The 17,652-nt window shown below is 36.3% G+C and overlaps 1 pseudogene; it reads left to right on the plus strand.

The window, feature by feature from the left end:
• The first annotated feature begins 223 nt into the window (after positions 1-223).
• Positions 224-1,116, plus strand: LOC131577652 (nucleoporin NUP42-like; annotated as a pseudogene).
• Positions 1,117-17,652: the final 16,536 nt, after the last annotated feature.

The following is a 17,652-nucleotide window of genomic DNA, read 5'->3' on the forward strand; positions in this document are numbered from 1 at the left end:
TGACACTGTGACATAAATCCCAGAGAACTTGGGTAAAGTAACACTTCTCTGAGAGTGTCCTGGTTATGGCTGTGATAGAGTTCATTTTCTTTGTAGTTTATTTAGTGCTGTGGTTTGGGATTTAGTATGAGAATAATATTGATAACACACTGATGTTTTGGTTGTTGCTAACTAGTTCTTCCCCTAGGTCAAGGACTTTTTGCAGAACAGATTTTCTGCATTTATGAACAAATATTACGAACAAAGTCAAAATATTGCTGATGGCTATAAAGATGAAGAGACTTCTTAACTGTGTAGTGAAAGACATGGAAATTTGGGAATCTTCACGACAATGGATAGTTTCATCTTACTCGCCATTGAAAGAAAAGCTGAATGTCTCAGGCTTCTCAGATTTCTTGCCAGAGAAGTTCCATCTGGAGCATTATGACTGCAGAGCAAACAGTAACATTCAGAACTCTACATAAATTCTGTCCAGCAGAATGGACAATGGAAAAATCAGCTGCCTCAGTTGAAAGCTTTAACTGCATTGACAAAAGAAACTGTGCCATCTGAACTAAAAAACACAATCACTCAACCCTTGCCTTCTTTTGGATCTGGAGGACTGCAAACATCAAGCTTTGGACTGCCAAGCTTTCTAATGAAGAGCAATAGTAACAGTGCTACCAGTTTCTTCTTTACAGTGATTTCCAGTCTTACCAGTGCATCATCATCTGGAAACTGATCTTTTTGAGAGCACTTCTGCTGGTTGTAATCCTCCTGCTTTTGAGGCTACATCCTTGCCTAGCAATTCTTCTGCTGTGAACTCCTCAAGCACCACTGTGCTTACAGCCTTTAGAACATTTAATGCAGCAGTAGCAACTTCTGCCTCACAGTCCAGCAGTATTTTATCTGGATAGACTGCCAGTGTCTCTGGACATAATATCACATCAGCAGTTTCTGCACTCACAAACCAGAATACATGAAAAAAGTTATTTACACCAAACAGCAGCTGAAAAATTGAAAAAAACTGAAACAAAAAAGATTGCAATGGAAAAAAATCCTCTTAAGCCACCTCTGCTAGAACTTTTAAATGCTTAGGACTTTCTAAGTTTATTTTGAAATAATATGTTTTTGTAACTTCCCTGATAGCCCAACAATTTTGTGTTTGAGTAATGAAACAAAATGTTTCCATTTCAGTTCATTTTTTGTTTTATCTTCTGCAATAATAATCTCTCGGGTTAAAAAAAAAAAAAATAACAAGGCCAGTTTAAATGGGGCTTTAAGCAACCTGGTCTAGTGAAAGGTGTTCCTGCCCATGGCAGGGGAGCTGGAACAAGACGATCTTTAAGGTCCCTTTCAACCCATCCATTCTATGATTGTGTCTTTTCACTTCCCATGCTGTGTCAGTGAGCAGGTGCACAAGAAGCCAAGAGGCAGCAAGGCCAGGACAGCTGATCTGAACTGTCCAAGGGGATATTCCATACCACAGAATATCATGCTCAGAATCTAAACTGGAGAGAATTGGCCAGGAGGGGGAAGTCAGTGCTTGGGAATGGGGTGGGCAGCAGTCATGGGTGGAGAGCGATTGTGTTGGGCATCACTTTTTTCTATTGGGTTTTATTTATATCTCTTTCTCCTTTTCCATAAATAATTGTTGTTGTTGTTGTTGTTATGCTTATTATTAGTCATCTTATTATATTTTACTGCATTTGAAGTCTTAAACTGTTCTTATCTCAACCCATGGGTTTTACCTGTTTTGCTGATTCTCTTCCCCAACACACCAGGAGTGCATGGGGGAGTGAGAGAGCACTTGTGTGGTTGATGCCTGGGGTTAAACCAGAACAGAGTCAAGAGTCCAAGAGTCCTAGGTAATAATCTCTATTCCAACAGTATTTATGCACCTATAACTAGAAAGCAATGAGATAAAATGCAAGAGTAGTGATAGAAGTGACACCTTTCTGCCAAACTGTGGCTCTTACTATTACCCAAACTGCGTCAGGTCCCTTTTTCCTGCGTCCCTGGAAGCTTACACTCCTGGATATCCAGTGGTCTGTCTGACATGGGACAACTGCAGAGAGCATTTTCTTAGAGTGGTTACTGGCCCAGCAGAAGGGAGCTTTCCATTTTGCCTGGCTGAGAGCTGAATTTTGACAAAAAGGAAAAGCACCTCTATTCCTCCCCAACAAGCACATATGTTTCTTATCCAACTCATTAATAGTTCTAGGACACAAATCCCACTCCTACCCCAGCATCAAGAGGGTGGTGAGACAGTTCAATTTCCACAGGTTGTTTCAATGTCTCTCTGTGGGCTGTCTATTGCTAATACCAATCCTACATACCCAAGGGTCCCTATTAAATTCAGAACAAAATTAAGTACATAGCATGAGCTCAAGAATTATATTTCCAGGACAGGTATTTAACACTGGGTTCATTGTAAAACATGATACAGGATTTGGGTGCCCAGCCTGTTCATGAACTGCTGAATATCACTTCCCTGGGAGTCTGGAGACACCTTGTGTGGAGACCACAGATAGGTACTGTGTTTTACAGACAGTAAGTGCAAAATCCATGAAAGAAGCCATAGCAACCACGCTTTCAATGGATTGACTTTCATACTTAAGACAGAACATTTATTTAAATGCATTATTGTGTTGACAACTTACTGATGCTTGGATTTTCAAACAGGAATTTCCTTCAGCCATTCTAAAAAGCAAAAGAATAAGCATACAAATTAAGATGGACATGTTACCCAATTATCAACCTAGCCTGGTCACTGGGAGCAGTGAGATCATATTAGCATTACCATAGCCTAGATATGCTGCTCCTCAGCAAGGATAGCTCCCACATCATCTTAGCCATTCTGTCCAGGAAACTGCAGCCCTTCACCTGGGCTATCTGGCACAAAATGGCTTTGTGCCCTGTGCACAGACCTTAAGTGTTATGAGAAGTAGAGTCATAAGGAGAGGGAAAACAATGCCATCCCAGACCAAGCTTGCAGCCCACCACAAACTCACCCAATAGCAGAAAATAAGCGATCCTAAAAAAATGTACACATCAGGGGAAATCTTCCTGGAGGTACCTCTTTGTTGAGCAAGGACAGAATCATCCAGGATCGCTTGATCTAAATGACAGTCCCTTACCAAGTTCTCCTTGTTTGAACTTTCTCTTGCTCCTGGAAACTTGATATAACACTACTTTAATTAAACCAGGGCACAGCAAAGGAATAGCTGAAATTTAGCAGCTACATTGGTATCAAGAAATGCCCACAGAGGAGCACTCCTCAGCCTGCAGTCTAAAGGTAAAATATATATCACCAAAGACAAAGGGACACTTTTCTTATTATGCATTCAAAAGATGAAAATTGCATTTCAAAGTCCTGAATGTGCTCCTAGAAGGGAACACAGAAGGGAAAACAGCTTCTTTCACCTTCAGGAAGTGAAGCGGTCATTTATGCCAAAACCTTCCAGCTGGGAAGCTACTGCTGGAATTATATCAAACATATGACTAAAGACAACAAAAGTACATGAAGCCCCATTCAATATTTGGGAGAGCAAACAATGTTTGCTCGTGCAAATTATATCTGCCATACTCACTCCCAGCTTTTACAAACACTAACAAAATTTGTGGTTCATGGAGTTTATAACTTTAATATTCAGATACCTTGTTTTGTGACTTGTACTCTAAATTGTTATCTCTTATGAACCAGGGTTATTTGTACCAGTATGAAATCCAAAACCAAGCTAGCAGAGTCAGTCTTCTATCCCCCTCATCAGAACATTGCACTTGCATTAAAATAATGGCTCAGCATGAGAGCCTAAAATTCTGAATAGATCAAAATTATATGTATAATAGGGTTTTTTTATGAATTCCTGTTTAATAGCTTAGTTCATCTACTGAGACTAATGAACAGAACAATTTATCTAATGTTCCCTGAGCTACTGAAGTTTACAAAGCCATCTGGAATCAGTTTTACTTTCTGTGTTCACATTATTAATAAACTATTTAACTGCATTTTTCTCTGTGCAGGAGATATGTGCCAGGTTTATGTTTAAATCAAATGTTTGTATTTGTCATCCAAATCCAGCAAGAGAGAGACAACCACAGTCTGCAAAAACTCTTTAAATTTTCTCACTGAACATGGCATGGACTATATGCTCCAGCTTTACCAAAGGTAAAGTGAGGCAAATCAACACAGGAATGGCCATAACTCTTTTACACAAGAATATTTCTAGCTTCCAGATCAAACCCAAGGAGGAAAATATGTATGTAATTTTCAGAGTTAATTTTGTAAATTATGGTCTTCTTTGCTCTGTATTTCTCTCTTTCAGAAACCATGGATTACAGGGAAGAGTGTGATTGCCAGGGAGAATTGTTAGCACTTTTTCAAGACTTAGCCTCAAAACCAACTTCAGAGAGAAAGCAAAATATTGTTTCTTCTTGATAAAATATGAGAAAGGATTTTAATATTCCTCTGGCCTTCCTGCTTTTGGCTGATTCATTGTTGTCGACAGACAGGTTTATAAGCAATGAAGTGCAATGTTAAGTTTATTCAGAGCTGAGTTTATTAGCCAGACTAATCCTGAAGCTTTGGAGGAATTAATGCAGGGATTCAGAAAGGATATTAAAAGACTCTTTTTATGAGCACCGATCAAAATATTTCTGAAGACCAGAAATCTAGGCATTTTCTTAAGACAATGAAACGGATAAAGCAAAACTTACCTTCATAGATTTTAACACAGAGGCTTTCCCAGAAATGCTTAAAATTCTGGCTAACCCAGAAGTGAATTGCACTGAGAAGAAACTAACTTAATTTCATGTTTGGCAAATGTTTTTACTAATAATTATTTTAATTAATTATAATAATATTCTAAAATATTTTAAAATACACTTCTGTTTTAAATTTTATATATTTTGCTTCCATATTTCGAAGACAGCTCATATTAACTTCAGGAAGAAGCATGTCTTCACAATCATACTAAATGTCTTATTCTATTTTTTGGTGTATCCATCGGTTCAGAATCAAACAATGAACATGTAACTAAAAATAAAAGTAGTATTTCTATTTGTTCCAGAGCCAACCTTTTCTTAATAGATAACATAGGTAGGATTGCTACAAAAACAGTGACTTTAAATTACATATCTGATTCTGGAGAATCTGGGTCCATATATGTTTTAGCAATTGTCAATTTCAAAATACATATGGTCCCACCACATTGTTCACTGTACTTCATGAGCAGATCCATTTTAATTGCAGTTATTTTTTCTCTTTTCTTGCCTTGCTCTAACAAACACTTTGTTCTCTCTCTTTCAGTGGTTAAAAAGAAATGGGAAGAAAGTAGAGAAACCAAAGTCTATATCTCAAGTGACGATCATTTCCAAAGCAGCTCATGAGTGTCTTATAAGAAATTCCTCCATTTGCACTAACAATTTCCTGAAGATATTTGTTGGCAATGAACCAATATGTAACACCTGAATGAAGAATTATGGTCCACTTAAAAAAACAGTATTTTTAATCATAAAACTTTCTTTTAAAACTGAGTACAAAATCATAAATTGACCAAATATATAAATCTAAATTTTCAAAAAGAATATAAAATTCAACTCCCTTAATAGCCTAAATAAATTTTTAATTAAATTTAGATGCTTAAATGTCATTGACTATGAATTACCAAATATTTTAGTCCTTAAAAAGCAATATGAGGTAAAAAAACCTGCTGTGGAGCAACACATATTTTTTGAACCCAAATACCTTTAAGAATCAAGCTACTTGTAAAACACGTCCTTTCAAAATGTGAAAAAAGTGAACTCAGCCCAACCCAGTAAACAAATGGTCTGAAGAAATTAAGTGTCAGTTTTTCTCCTCTACAGCATTAAACACGAGATACACTTTGTTTTGAAGTGCTTTCTTTCTCTGTGAAGGACACAGCTATACTCTGTTCTATATAACAATATGAGGAAAGAAACAAAATTATTTCTGCATGTAATCCAGATAAATGTTGGTCCAGATTTGTAAAGACATACATTAAATACAAAGTCAACTGACTGAGTCTTTGATTTCAACAAGAATGTATTACCTGGACCCTGCCTCTAGTGTAGTAGTTAGAGCAGCAGCTGGGATATAGGAAAACCTTATTTAAATTCATGCTAATGTATTTAATCTCTTGTTAGAAGAGATGGAATTAATAATAGGGGATATTTATACTGTTTAGGAAGAAAACAGAAGTGCAGTTGAATCTTGAGCTCTACTCTCACTTTAAGTAATCTAAGAAGTTTATTCAATTGTAATTATTACTCTTGAACTGGAAAAATCCTGATTTTCAGAGAAAGGAAAACTTACTTCAGGTCAAATTATAAGATGTCTGTTTCCTAGCTGAGATTTTTGTAGAGGAAAGCATAGTCTCCAGACATACCAGAGGTTCAGGAGGGTGCCTTTTCAAGCCAGAAGGCCTACCTGTAATACTGTCTTAATAGCTAGGAGGAAGCAAAGGAGAGAGAAAAAGAGATACTTTCACAGATTCCTTTGACAGGAATTTTCTAACTTTATTACCTAAAAGTCAGCTCCCTAAATGTCAGCTAGTCCTCCGGGCTCCTTTATAGCTGAAGGAGAGAAAGAGGCATCTCTAGGAGGCAATTCATCTCAACCTAAAGTAGATATCTAAGACAGGTTCGATGAATCACTAGCTCATTTCTTTCTTATCCTATGGCTATGAAGAAAATATGACAAGTAACTTTTCGACGTCTGACTTTGTCAAGATGAATTCTGACTTAGTGTCATTTTTCACTCCACTCTGAAATGTCACTTGTGGATTTTCTATGCCTTTGTGGTCTTTGTGACCTGGTTCCCTTTCTTGCCAAGCTTTGTGATGCCTGACCTGACCTCACTCACTGACATGAGCCAAAGCCCACTGGAAGATCCTCTTTTCTGTGAACGATCTTTGGATCAGACCTTAAGGGAAAATCAATATGAGGGCAAAGGCACTTATCAAGATTATGACAGAACAGCAAAACGTTTTAGTGCAGTCATTGCAGGAAAAGTTCTCCCTTGAATCTTTAAGACAGGGCCAATGTATTGCTTATCCCATTTCAGCAGTTTTCTAGCAGTTTTTGACTTCATATCTTGTGCTGCCATGCATAACCTGATAAACTGCATCAAAATTGCTCCATATGGTTGTCATTCACTTCTGGCCAGTAGAAAGGCCAAAGAAATGTGCAAGACTCACTCAGAATCCTGTATTGCAAGAGTTTTTCTGCAATAGTCTGATGAAAAATGAACTTTCAACCTGAATTCTAGAATTTCTTCTATTCTGGAATTCATCAGAAGTTAATAGATTTGGGTAATACATTAAAATGTTGCTGTTAACAGGTGTTCATGTTTGTCACTGAGGTGAAATCACATGACTAATTTGGTGATTTTTTGCCCTCTTCTGACAAGAGGACCAGTTCACCACAGTCAGCTATTTCCAGTATCATACAGCAGTACACAAAAAAAGCAATCATCCTGAGGCTGCATTCAGTGACAATGTATGAAAACTCAAATTTTCCACTGCAAGAGCAATGGCAAGGATTTCTTACTGAAATCAGAAATAGTTTGTGTTGTGCTTCAAAATATCTTGTATCATTCAAAATTATGGGGAAGAGAAGTGAGAGGCTAAAATGATCTTGAAAACATGTCATTAGCAGAAAGAAGCTGTCAATCATGGTAATGTATTGAAAGACAAAAATTACAAAAAAAAAAGAAATATCTTGACTTGAGAGCATCCATTCTCTCCTCACATATGATAAAACGTTGTCATACAGATAACTTTCTGATTTCCATATATTAACAGAATTCTAACTGGAAGACAGTTCTTATCAAAATACAAACCTGAAATATGGAAACATCTTTGTTATTGGGTAAAGATGGGTAAGCAATTAAATCCTAAAAAGCCATGGAAGCCTACCTGAGAGCTTCCAATTCTGCGGATTCAAAAGGGTAAGAATAAGAAGCAGCATTGCACTTGAATTTTCAAAAATCTACCATGTTAACAATAACAGCAATTTTGTGAAGAAAAACCTATTCACAATTTAAAATCATTTCTATGCATATTGAAGGAAAACAATTCACACTTTTAGTTCAGGTATGTTTACCAATGCAAATGGCTCCTATGAATCCATGTGAGTTAAACACAAAAATGTGAACTTCAGTAGCCCAAACTTCAATGTTTTTTACACAATTGAGTCAAAACTAAGGGACTTTATCATTAATTCTTATTAGAATTAACTGGCTAAAGATGCCGTAAAAGGTACCATTACTGTAATTTCATTATTTTGAATTTATTATAATTATAATTATAATTATTATAATCATTATAATGAAGGAGGATTTTAACACCAAACAAAATTATTAACAAAAAGAAAGAAAGAACTACATTACTTCTAAAACTACTCTGTCTTTCTTACAAATTTGGAGTAAATGGATGATTTTAACTTCAAGCTGTACTTCATTTATCCTACTAGTTCTCTTTTAATGAACACAAAGGTTTTAAATGGTGCACCCAGTTCTGCAGTGCAGAGAATCTCCTATGCCACATGTAATCAAACACTGTCCTGAAAAGACATATAACAGAATGTCCACTTGACCTTCCTGGAACATCATTATTAAAAAAGAATGCTGAATAAAATCAATTGAGTTTTGCTTTTTATTTCCTCAAATGCTGAAATCTTCATTGGAAGTGATTGGGTACATGTGAACTGTGGTGAAAGATGAAAATATTCATTCCTGTAATCCATCTCCTGGCTTACAGACCAAGGCCTTCAGGGAGCACAACAAATCCACATCAACTTTCTAAATGTCAGTTTTTTGCTTTAACCTCTGGCTTAGCTATCAGATAAACATCAAGCATAACCACATAACTCCCCAGCAATTACATTAAAACAGATGCTGAAAAAGAATAATTTTGTTGAGGAAAAGTCATAATGAACTTAGACAAACATAAAAGTCTCTTCCACATCTACCTTTCCCCAGTTAATCAGAGCTTAGGTAATACCTTGCCAGTCACTGTAGAAGACATGTATTGCTCATTGTTGCTTGATGTTAATTTTACTTTGATCACATAAAGCCCTTTCTGATCAGAGGTATGTACACTTTTAAGTCACTTACAGATCTAAGGACAAAAAGCACTAGCTAAAAATGCTATCATCATCACCACTGGAAAGGATTCAGAAAATGTAAATCTTTCTGTTTGAGAGGAACTTAAAGTATGCACTGGGGCTGCAGAACAAAGCTTTATATACTAATGTAAAACTGTTACTGAAAGTTTCAACACAGACCTAATGAAATTATTAGCACTGAGAAATCACACACCTATAATTTTGCAAATAATCCATACATTTTCTATCTTAGTAATTCTTAAATCAGAAAAATCTTACAGGAATCAGTCTCCAGAAATAAAGCTCACAATTTTTCATATAGGTATCACAGGCAGTATTTATTTATGCATTCGAAAGTCATTTCTCTAGCCAAGAGAAGGTAGTTTTGCACCTCCAAATTATAGCCCTGGACTGGAAAGTTATGAGATGACCCTAGAGCCTTGGTGTCATGAGAACCCCTAACAAAACTGCCCACAGGGCTCACCAGCTCCACTCTCCTGGGGTTTGACTACAGCTGCCAGCACAAGCCAGGGTCCACAGTAGCCTGTTCTCCTCGCTAGAGTTCAGCAGTGGATAAACTTAACAGCCCCTTGTCCATATTGCTGCCTAGCAAGGCTGTAAAGATGCATGTGCATTACTGACGTGGTTGTTTCGCCCTACTCTGTTTCTATCAGCACATGATACCATCTTTAATACAATGCTAAATTTGGAGTGATTTTCATACAGCACAGATTAAAAAATATGAGCAGTGAATTTCAAGCACTTCCACACAAATGGGAATGCAGTGTGAAAAACTATTCCGTTTTCTCACAGCCAGATAAACTGGAGATTTTCCTCTGAGGAGAAGAAAAATGGAAAAAGAAAGCTAGAAAACAATGTCCCAAAGGAACCCAGAAACCCCCATTTATCATCAGTTATACAATCATCCTTATTTCAAGGCAGTAGGTTGATTCACTGGAATATGTGAAACCACTGTATCTTGCAAGCTCTTACTGCCATCTTATGCCATTTTTTGTCATTGCACAACCCATGCCATACTAAAAATTGGCAAAAAAAAATGCTTTTTTACATATAGCGCTGCCTTTCACAAGTGTTTGTGATCCTATCAGCACATTATCATCTAGCCCTCATCTCTGCTCACCCTGTTCTGCAAGAAAATATTGAACACTGAATTGTCCTTGAAGTTGATGAGAACTGAGAATCCCCAGTACCTTTGAGGATGGCACTAGAAAGGTTAATAAAAAAGGTCTTCCCTTCAAAACTATTTATTCAGTAGATCATTGCTATTCAGATACAGGGCTTGACTCATTTTCACTGATTGACTCCATGGTTCCCAGTACTGCTCAGAAACTATGAAATCAATGAAGAAAGGAGTGTAGTTTTCCTTCTGTTAAAAAAAAAAGGGGGGGGAGGGGGAAGAGATGCCTTACAGTTGGTGAAAACAGATTCATGGTATAGATCATTGGCACAAAAATAATTTATTTAAGTTGCTGATCTAAACAGCACTAAATGACAGAATACCAAAATGAGTCAGGCACAAGGAAAAATAATGGTCTATAATGAGCAATCATATTTTATGCCACATAAACTCCATTTTTGTTACATGCATTGACTTCAACTGTTCCTACTTATTGCAATCCCATAGCACAGTTTTGCAAGACAACTAACATTTGTACTTATTTTTCAGTATGTGATACAATAACTCCTTTTTAACACACTTCAGTGATCACCTTCAAGGACAGTACAGTCAAATGAGAGCTGCAAAATATTTCAATATTTGGCTTTCCCTAAAAATGTAGCAATTACCGTATCTCAGTAATACATACACAGGAGAGTTATTTAATGTAGTAGGATCCTACTATTTAAAAGTAAAATTACCTTCTTCCATGCTCAGTTTCCTGAGAGACAATTATTACCCAAAAAAAGGACGAATTTATGTGATATTCTCCATTTTGGATTACACATCCAGCTCTGCTCTCCCCAACATAGGAAGGACACTGACCTGTTGGAGAAAGACCAGAGGAGGGCTGTAGGGATAATCAGAGGGACAGAACACCTCTTCTGTGAAGAAAGGCTGAGATAATTTGCATTGCTCAGCCTGGAAAAGCCAAGGCTCCTGAAAGACCTCTTATGGGGGTCTGTTGGAAAGCTGGAGTGGAACTTTTTACAAGGGTCTGTAAAGATTGGACAAGCGATAATGGCTTTAAACTGAGTAGGTTTGCATTGGATATTACGAAGAAATTTTTTACTGTGAGGATGGTGAGGCACCAGAACAGAGAAGTCTCTTGAAAATATTCCATCTCTAGAAGAGCTCAAGGCCAGGTTGGATGGGGCCCTGAAAAAACTGGCTTAGTGGAAAGTGGCAGTGGGCTTGGACTACACAATATTTAAGGCCCCTTCAAACCCAGGCCATTGTATGATTCCATGACTGGGGCCCTGATATGACCCTCTGTTCTGGGGTACACTACAGTGTGGTGAAATCTGAAGTTAAAGGTTGCTGCATTCTGCTTACTTGCAAGGATAAAAAGTAAAGAATCTAACCTTAAAATTCCCAAAACATGCCAGATTTGTATAAACAGAAGCATATGGTTGATCTTGCAATTATCTGTTTTCCTTAGTGTTTGTATGTCTCTCTGTGGTCTGTCTTTTTAAAGTTCTAATTCATCATTTCAGGTGCAAAATAGGGTCCCTCCTGTAAAATACAAATATTACAGTCATACATACTCAAGGTCATTCAAAATATTGGAGCTTTTATTTTTTCTCCACAGATCTGAACCTAATTAATCAAACACCTTATTAAAGAGGAAGAGTAAATATAGAGACAAATGGCATGCATTAACTTTTCTGAGAAAACAGGGTTAGGGTTTCCAGGGAAACATTTTCTGAGGAAGGACATAAATAAGAGGGTGGTAACACAGTGAATTTAGTCCTTGAGGGAACTCCAGAACAGTGAGTGAAATCTGTAAAAGGTAGAGAAGAAGATGAAAAACATGTCAGTTGGATTGAGTAGAGAGAGCAGGGAAATGGAGGGAAGCAAAACCCAGAGGACACAGACAAAATTCAGAGTCTTCAAAAGTGAGAATTTGAACTCTCACCAAAGAGAATCTGAGGGGTAACTAATGAACGTTTGCCAAAAACAGAGAAAGAATTTTTGTTGCCTTTTCCAGTAACTTGTAATGTGTGGGGAAAAAAAGTGTTGGCCCAAAAGTTAGGAAGACATTCATAACACCATTCTATTTACTCTTTTAAGGCTGTCACTGTGTCACTACCCATTCTCTTTCTAACTTTCATCTACCTGAGTACATAAAAGCAAATGCAGCCTTTTGCTGCCAGTTGCCCTGGTCGGTCTGAGCTTCCTATCTCTGCTTCCACATTGCACCCAAACTCCTGCACACCATATTTCAACTAATTTCTGAATTGTCACACTTCCCAAAGCAATTCTCACATCTGTTTCTTTCATCATCTACAGCTTGATCTTTGGATGTGTATATTTGAAAGAAGTATCTGTCACGTGCAACTCTGCAGGTTTATTGTTTATTAATTATTTCAGATCAATAGGCATAATTAACAGTAATCTTAAAGTCATTATGAAGATCCATAAAAAACCAAAGTTACATCTTATTGCAAATATTTAAAAGATGTGAGGCCATGTACTGTTTTGTTTTTTTCTTTCAGAAAAGGTGAAGATCACCCAATGACTGGCCTAGATTTAAAGCCATTAGCTCTTTACCTCTTCCTCCACCAACTGTGAAATAGCAAGATCTCTTCTGAATTGATACCTTGGACTAAGACTAAGGAAAGGAAATCTTCAGTCTGTGTGCAGTCAAAATATGGATTTCTTCAATTCAGGAGATTCAAAATTTGGGGTAGTACCTGGGTAATTTAATTAAAGTCAACATTTGTTGCATCCCATAATCAATCTTGTGCTTCGAGACATGAAACTAACTTTCCCTGCAGAAAAAGAAGCTGTTTTTTCTCTGTGATACGGTAATGTGACAGTGGGATAGGCTCAGTATAGTTCATTAAATAATATATAAGGAAAGAACGATTCTTAATTTTTTTTAAAAAGTATTTCCTAATTCAAGCTTGAATAAACAAATCTAAGTATTGATTTTTAAAAGTTACCTATTTTCTATTCTGTCATTTGCATTACATTAAAAGGCTTGTGAATGAGCAGACAAATTCCGCAAATAGGACTGATAAAAGCTGACCTGGGGAAAAAACAGCTCTGGGCCCAGACCATTCAAACTTTAAGGCTTGTTGGCAAATCAGACTATATCTATCAGCAAAGAACAGGGCCTAGGAAGTGAGTGCCAGAAAGAAATCTATAAAAACTCCTTCCCTTTGCATTTCAAAGCTGGGACCAAGGTCTCTGCAACTGGTTGTGAGAGAGGGAAGTCACAGAAATGGTGCAGAAGGAATTTTGCTTGATATTAAGGACCTCTGCTTGTGCAGAGGGAGACTGTGAACTACAGTGTCTCTTCCTTAATGCCGATTATAATTGTGCTGAATCAGTGCATTCCTTGAATCAAAAAGACGTGTGCAAACATGAGATGGTGAGGACAGATAAAGATGTGGAAAAAAATCTGTAATATCAGAGGTTCTTTTTAGAAGTGGGTAGCCTAAAATCTGCCAAGGGCTGCTTGGAAAAGAATAGATTTGTTAATTCCCAACCTCTTCTAGCCTGCATTTTCTGTTTATACAGGTGGTGTATAATTTTATCCTCTTTTATCAATCAGAATAATTAATCAATAAAGATCTGCCCAAGAAAATCAAGAGGCACTCCATAACATGAAATCTTTCCATCAAGACAGCAGAGTCCTCAAAAGGTTTGGTAAATTTACTTCTAAACTTTTGAAAGCTGTGTGACCTTTTACCAAGGTCAGAACACAGGAATTTTGCTCTTAAAATCCAACATTGCATAATTCTCCCCAATTGTATGGCTGCCTCCACAAAGCTTCTTTAATGTGTTCCTGCTGAACATATAATTGCTGTAACTGTCAGGTTCTCGGTGGTGAAATTACCAAGATGTATTGCCTTGCTAAAAAGGAGTATTTGTGGAAAATTAATACCCAGATGTTTAGCAGCGCTTTTATATGAGAAGCATACATGTCTGTTTATTCACAGTTATCATGAGCTTCTAAGAAAATATAAATTTATAGACTGGAGAAAATATATGTTCTTTTCTTTAAAACTTACAACAGCTAAGATAACATTTTAAATAAATTGTATTAAAATTATTAGGCATGTAAGTTTTAATTTACTATAAAAGAGTTTACTATAAGCCAGTATCTTAAAATTACATTTTAATTACTACGTTCTGTAAGACTGTCTTCAAGTTATGATTTTATTTATAATCTATTTTAAAATATTATTTTTATTATTATTATAATTATATATTTTTTTTAAATATTGCACACAAATTTTTAGCAAATTTTTATCACTTACAGAGAATAATTCCTACAAATGCAATGCTGAAGACGACTCCAAGGAGCCACTTAGTCTTTCTGTAGTGTTCATACCCTTGAACAGAGACTGTGACTTTTCACAACTTTAGCTGCTGCTGAGCACAGAACATAAGACATTTCAGTGATGTCTACCAGAGACAAAACATTTAAATCTTAGTTCTACTAGTCTCAAACCTAACTTTCCCTCTGACAGCAGTATAAATATCAGTATGTTCCATGATTTAGGGCTTCATTCAGTCATGACTGAAGACAACAAGTCTCTTAACTGATTTTAGAAGCAATTGTATTAAGTCCTTTACAGTTTTGCAGAAATGAACAAGAATGATGTAATTATTTCTTTTTTGTACTGTGGGCTTTCAATCGGTAGATTAAATCAACACCAACAGCTAACTACAATCATAGGACAAGAAAACTGCTCACATGGTATGTTAAAGTTCACTTTGAAAAGCAGAGTAAAGAAATCTCTACTTGTTTTTATAAGACAAATTTAAAACAAGAAAAAAAGTCAAATTACATCTGCACTCAGCCTGAGACAGTAGCTTTGCATAGAGTTACGTCCAAAACAAATTATCTTGTCAAACTACTACTTAGGAGGAAGACTGTTTAAAGTAAAGTAAAAATGTGATGAATCTGTTCATATTTTCCAGTAATACTGGAAAATTTTCCAGATACTTCCTCTATTCTGCAAATTCTAGAGCGTATCTTCCAGCAAGTGACATCCAGAGCAGAGACACACTGACTGACATCCTGAGCTACAGTAATCATTTACAGCCCTTGGAAATTCTGGAGGCAGAGACAAAGTGAGAGGACTGCAGGCATTTCCCTTTCTCTGTAAACCTCTGTATGTTGCAAAGGGAAAAACCTTCTCCCCAGCCTCAACTCCTGTGAGCCCTAGGATGTTCCTCTCAATCCTTGGCAAATGTGTTTTTCTTATTAGTCCATGAGGTGAAAAAAGCCCTCTGAGGAAACACATTTCCTTAATACAGGAGATTTTACAGAAATTATCTAAGTTCTACATTGGCTCCATCTTATCCAGTTAATGTTGATCTTGAAAATAAAACACCAACAGGGACAGAACTACTAGCATTGGTCTAATTTTCTTCCATGTTTCTTCTTAAAAGATAAAAGATACTCAAGGAAAAGTTTACAGCTCCCTGGTGTTTGTTATTTAGAATTCAGTAATTTAGAATTCCGACAAAAAAATTTTAAATTTTGAAGCAGTATTTTCCATTTGTTTGGATCTTACCTTCTCAATTTTGAGTTTCATATGATTCTGAAAAGGTAACAAAACAGGCTTACGGGGGATATTTATTTGCCCTACAAATAGGGCATGTCAGTGCCATGTAAGAAGTGAGTGATAGACTGATTTTGCAAAAAAACATGGCAAGGAATAACCAAGTATACATATATATGGCACAGAGCCTCTGCTCATTAAATGTTTTGCAGCACACTAAGTCAGGAGCTGAGACACATGACAACAGAAAGACATCAGTCAACATCGCTACTGCAAATTGTCCTTTCACAAAAACAGCATTTGGCAGCAGCTGTAACAGAGATTTCCTCATCACATACACTCCAAACCTTAAAAGTCTTACCTCACTAAACAAATCCAGATCCACTGCTAAAAGTCATAAGCAATGTAGCACTTCACTGCTACCATACAGAAATAGATCCAAACATAAAACCATCTGTTTCCAAAGGAAAAAAATAAATCCCACACACAATTTAGCATGTCTCTATTTCTTCAGTCTGTGGTTAAGTTTTCAATTTCTTAATTCAATGATAAGTTAGAAGAATGATATCCACAATTAAATTAGCTTTTCCAACTCTAAAACAACGGGTTAATCCATCATATTCAAAAGATGCCTCCTACTCAAAATGTAAGTCAGGAAAAGCTTATTATCTGTAGATTTGGCTCTATATTCAAATTCTGAGTGACAGACTCTCAATACACTTAAACTTGAGCTTTGCAATATGTCTTTAAAGAGTGCAAAGCAAAAATGTGGCTATAGTAATTAAACAATCCCTGGTGTATGATGTTCTTATAGTGCATACTAACCACTCAGTCACATTTGACCTTGTTTCACAGAAAGGTCTTTTTCCATAGATTAGTTTGCATTTCAGGTAATTTTGTATCTGGCCTTAGAAAGATGTTCTGGGATTCAGCCAATTAAGCTCTTAAATATGGTACCTTTATGTAATATTTCTACAAGACACACTGTGTTCCTCAAAATTTAAAAATCACACAGCACAGAATTTTAAAGTGTGTAATACCTATGAGATTTCATTGCATATCTATATTCATTGCAATATTATCTAATATGGAGCATAAATACTGCAACAGATTTTGTTTGCTATGGGCTGTCTCATAAAAAGGCAAATCACTTTTAATCAATGGTTGAATCAGAATTATCTTGAACATGGAAAAAAAAAATTGAGAGTACACAATTTGGCTTCATTACATTATCCAAGAGTTCTTTAAAAGCTTTATTAATGATTACTTGATAAGCACGATTCAATACTTAGAGTACGTCGATTGATACTGTTACATATTTAAGTAATTCCTCTACAAACATCTTGTCTAAACAAAAAAAAAAAAAAAAAAAGTAACTACAAGTGTGACAGACTACTTACAAACGCATTTAACTCTGTTTAATGAAAGAATTTATTTCTGAGGAATATACATTTATAATTTTCTCTGTACTCATTTTCCTTTTTGAATTTTGTTTCTTAAGGCCAGCAGTGCCCAGAATTTATTCATGCAAGCTCTCAAATTGATTTATCTTAAGTGACTAGGCAATGATATTTTTGGATTCTGTTACAAGACTTCTTCATCTTGTCATGTAACTTTGATCAAAGTCAGTTGCACTCAAAGTTTTAGGAGTCTCTGCTTCTGGTTGCTCCTGCTGAGAAACATGAAGTGTCATCTCCAGAGGTAATGAATACCTAAGAGGTTCAATCTGTTTCATTTGAAGCTTTAAGTGTTCAGCAAATATGGAGAGAAAACCAGATTCAAAGGCAGAAGACTCCAGAACTCATGAAGCAGGCAGAAGTCACTGACACCTCTTAAGGCAGA

This window comes from Poecile atricapillus, chromosome 3 (assembly GCF_030490865.1).
Source record: "Poecile atricapillus isolate bPoeAtr1 chromosome 3, bPoeAtr1.hap1, whole genome shotgun sequence".
NCBI lineage: Eukaryota > Metazoa > Chordata > Aves > Passeriformes > Paridae > Poecile > Poecile atricapillus.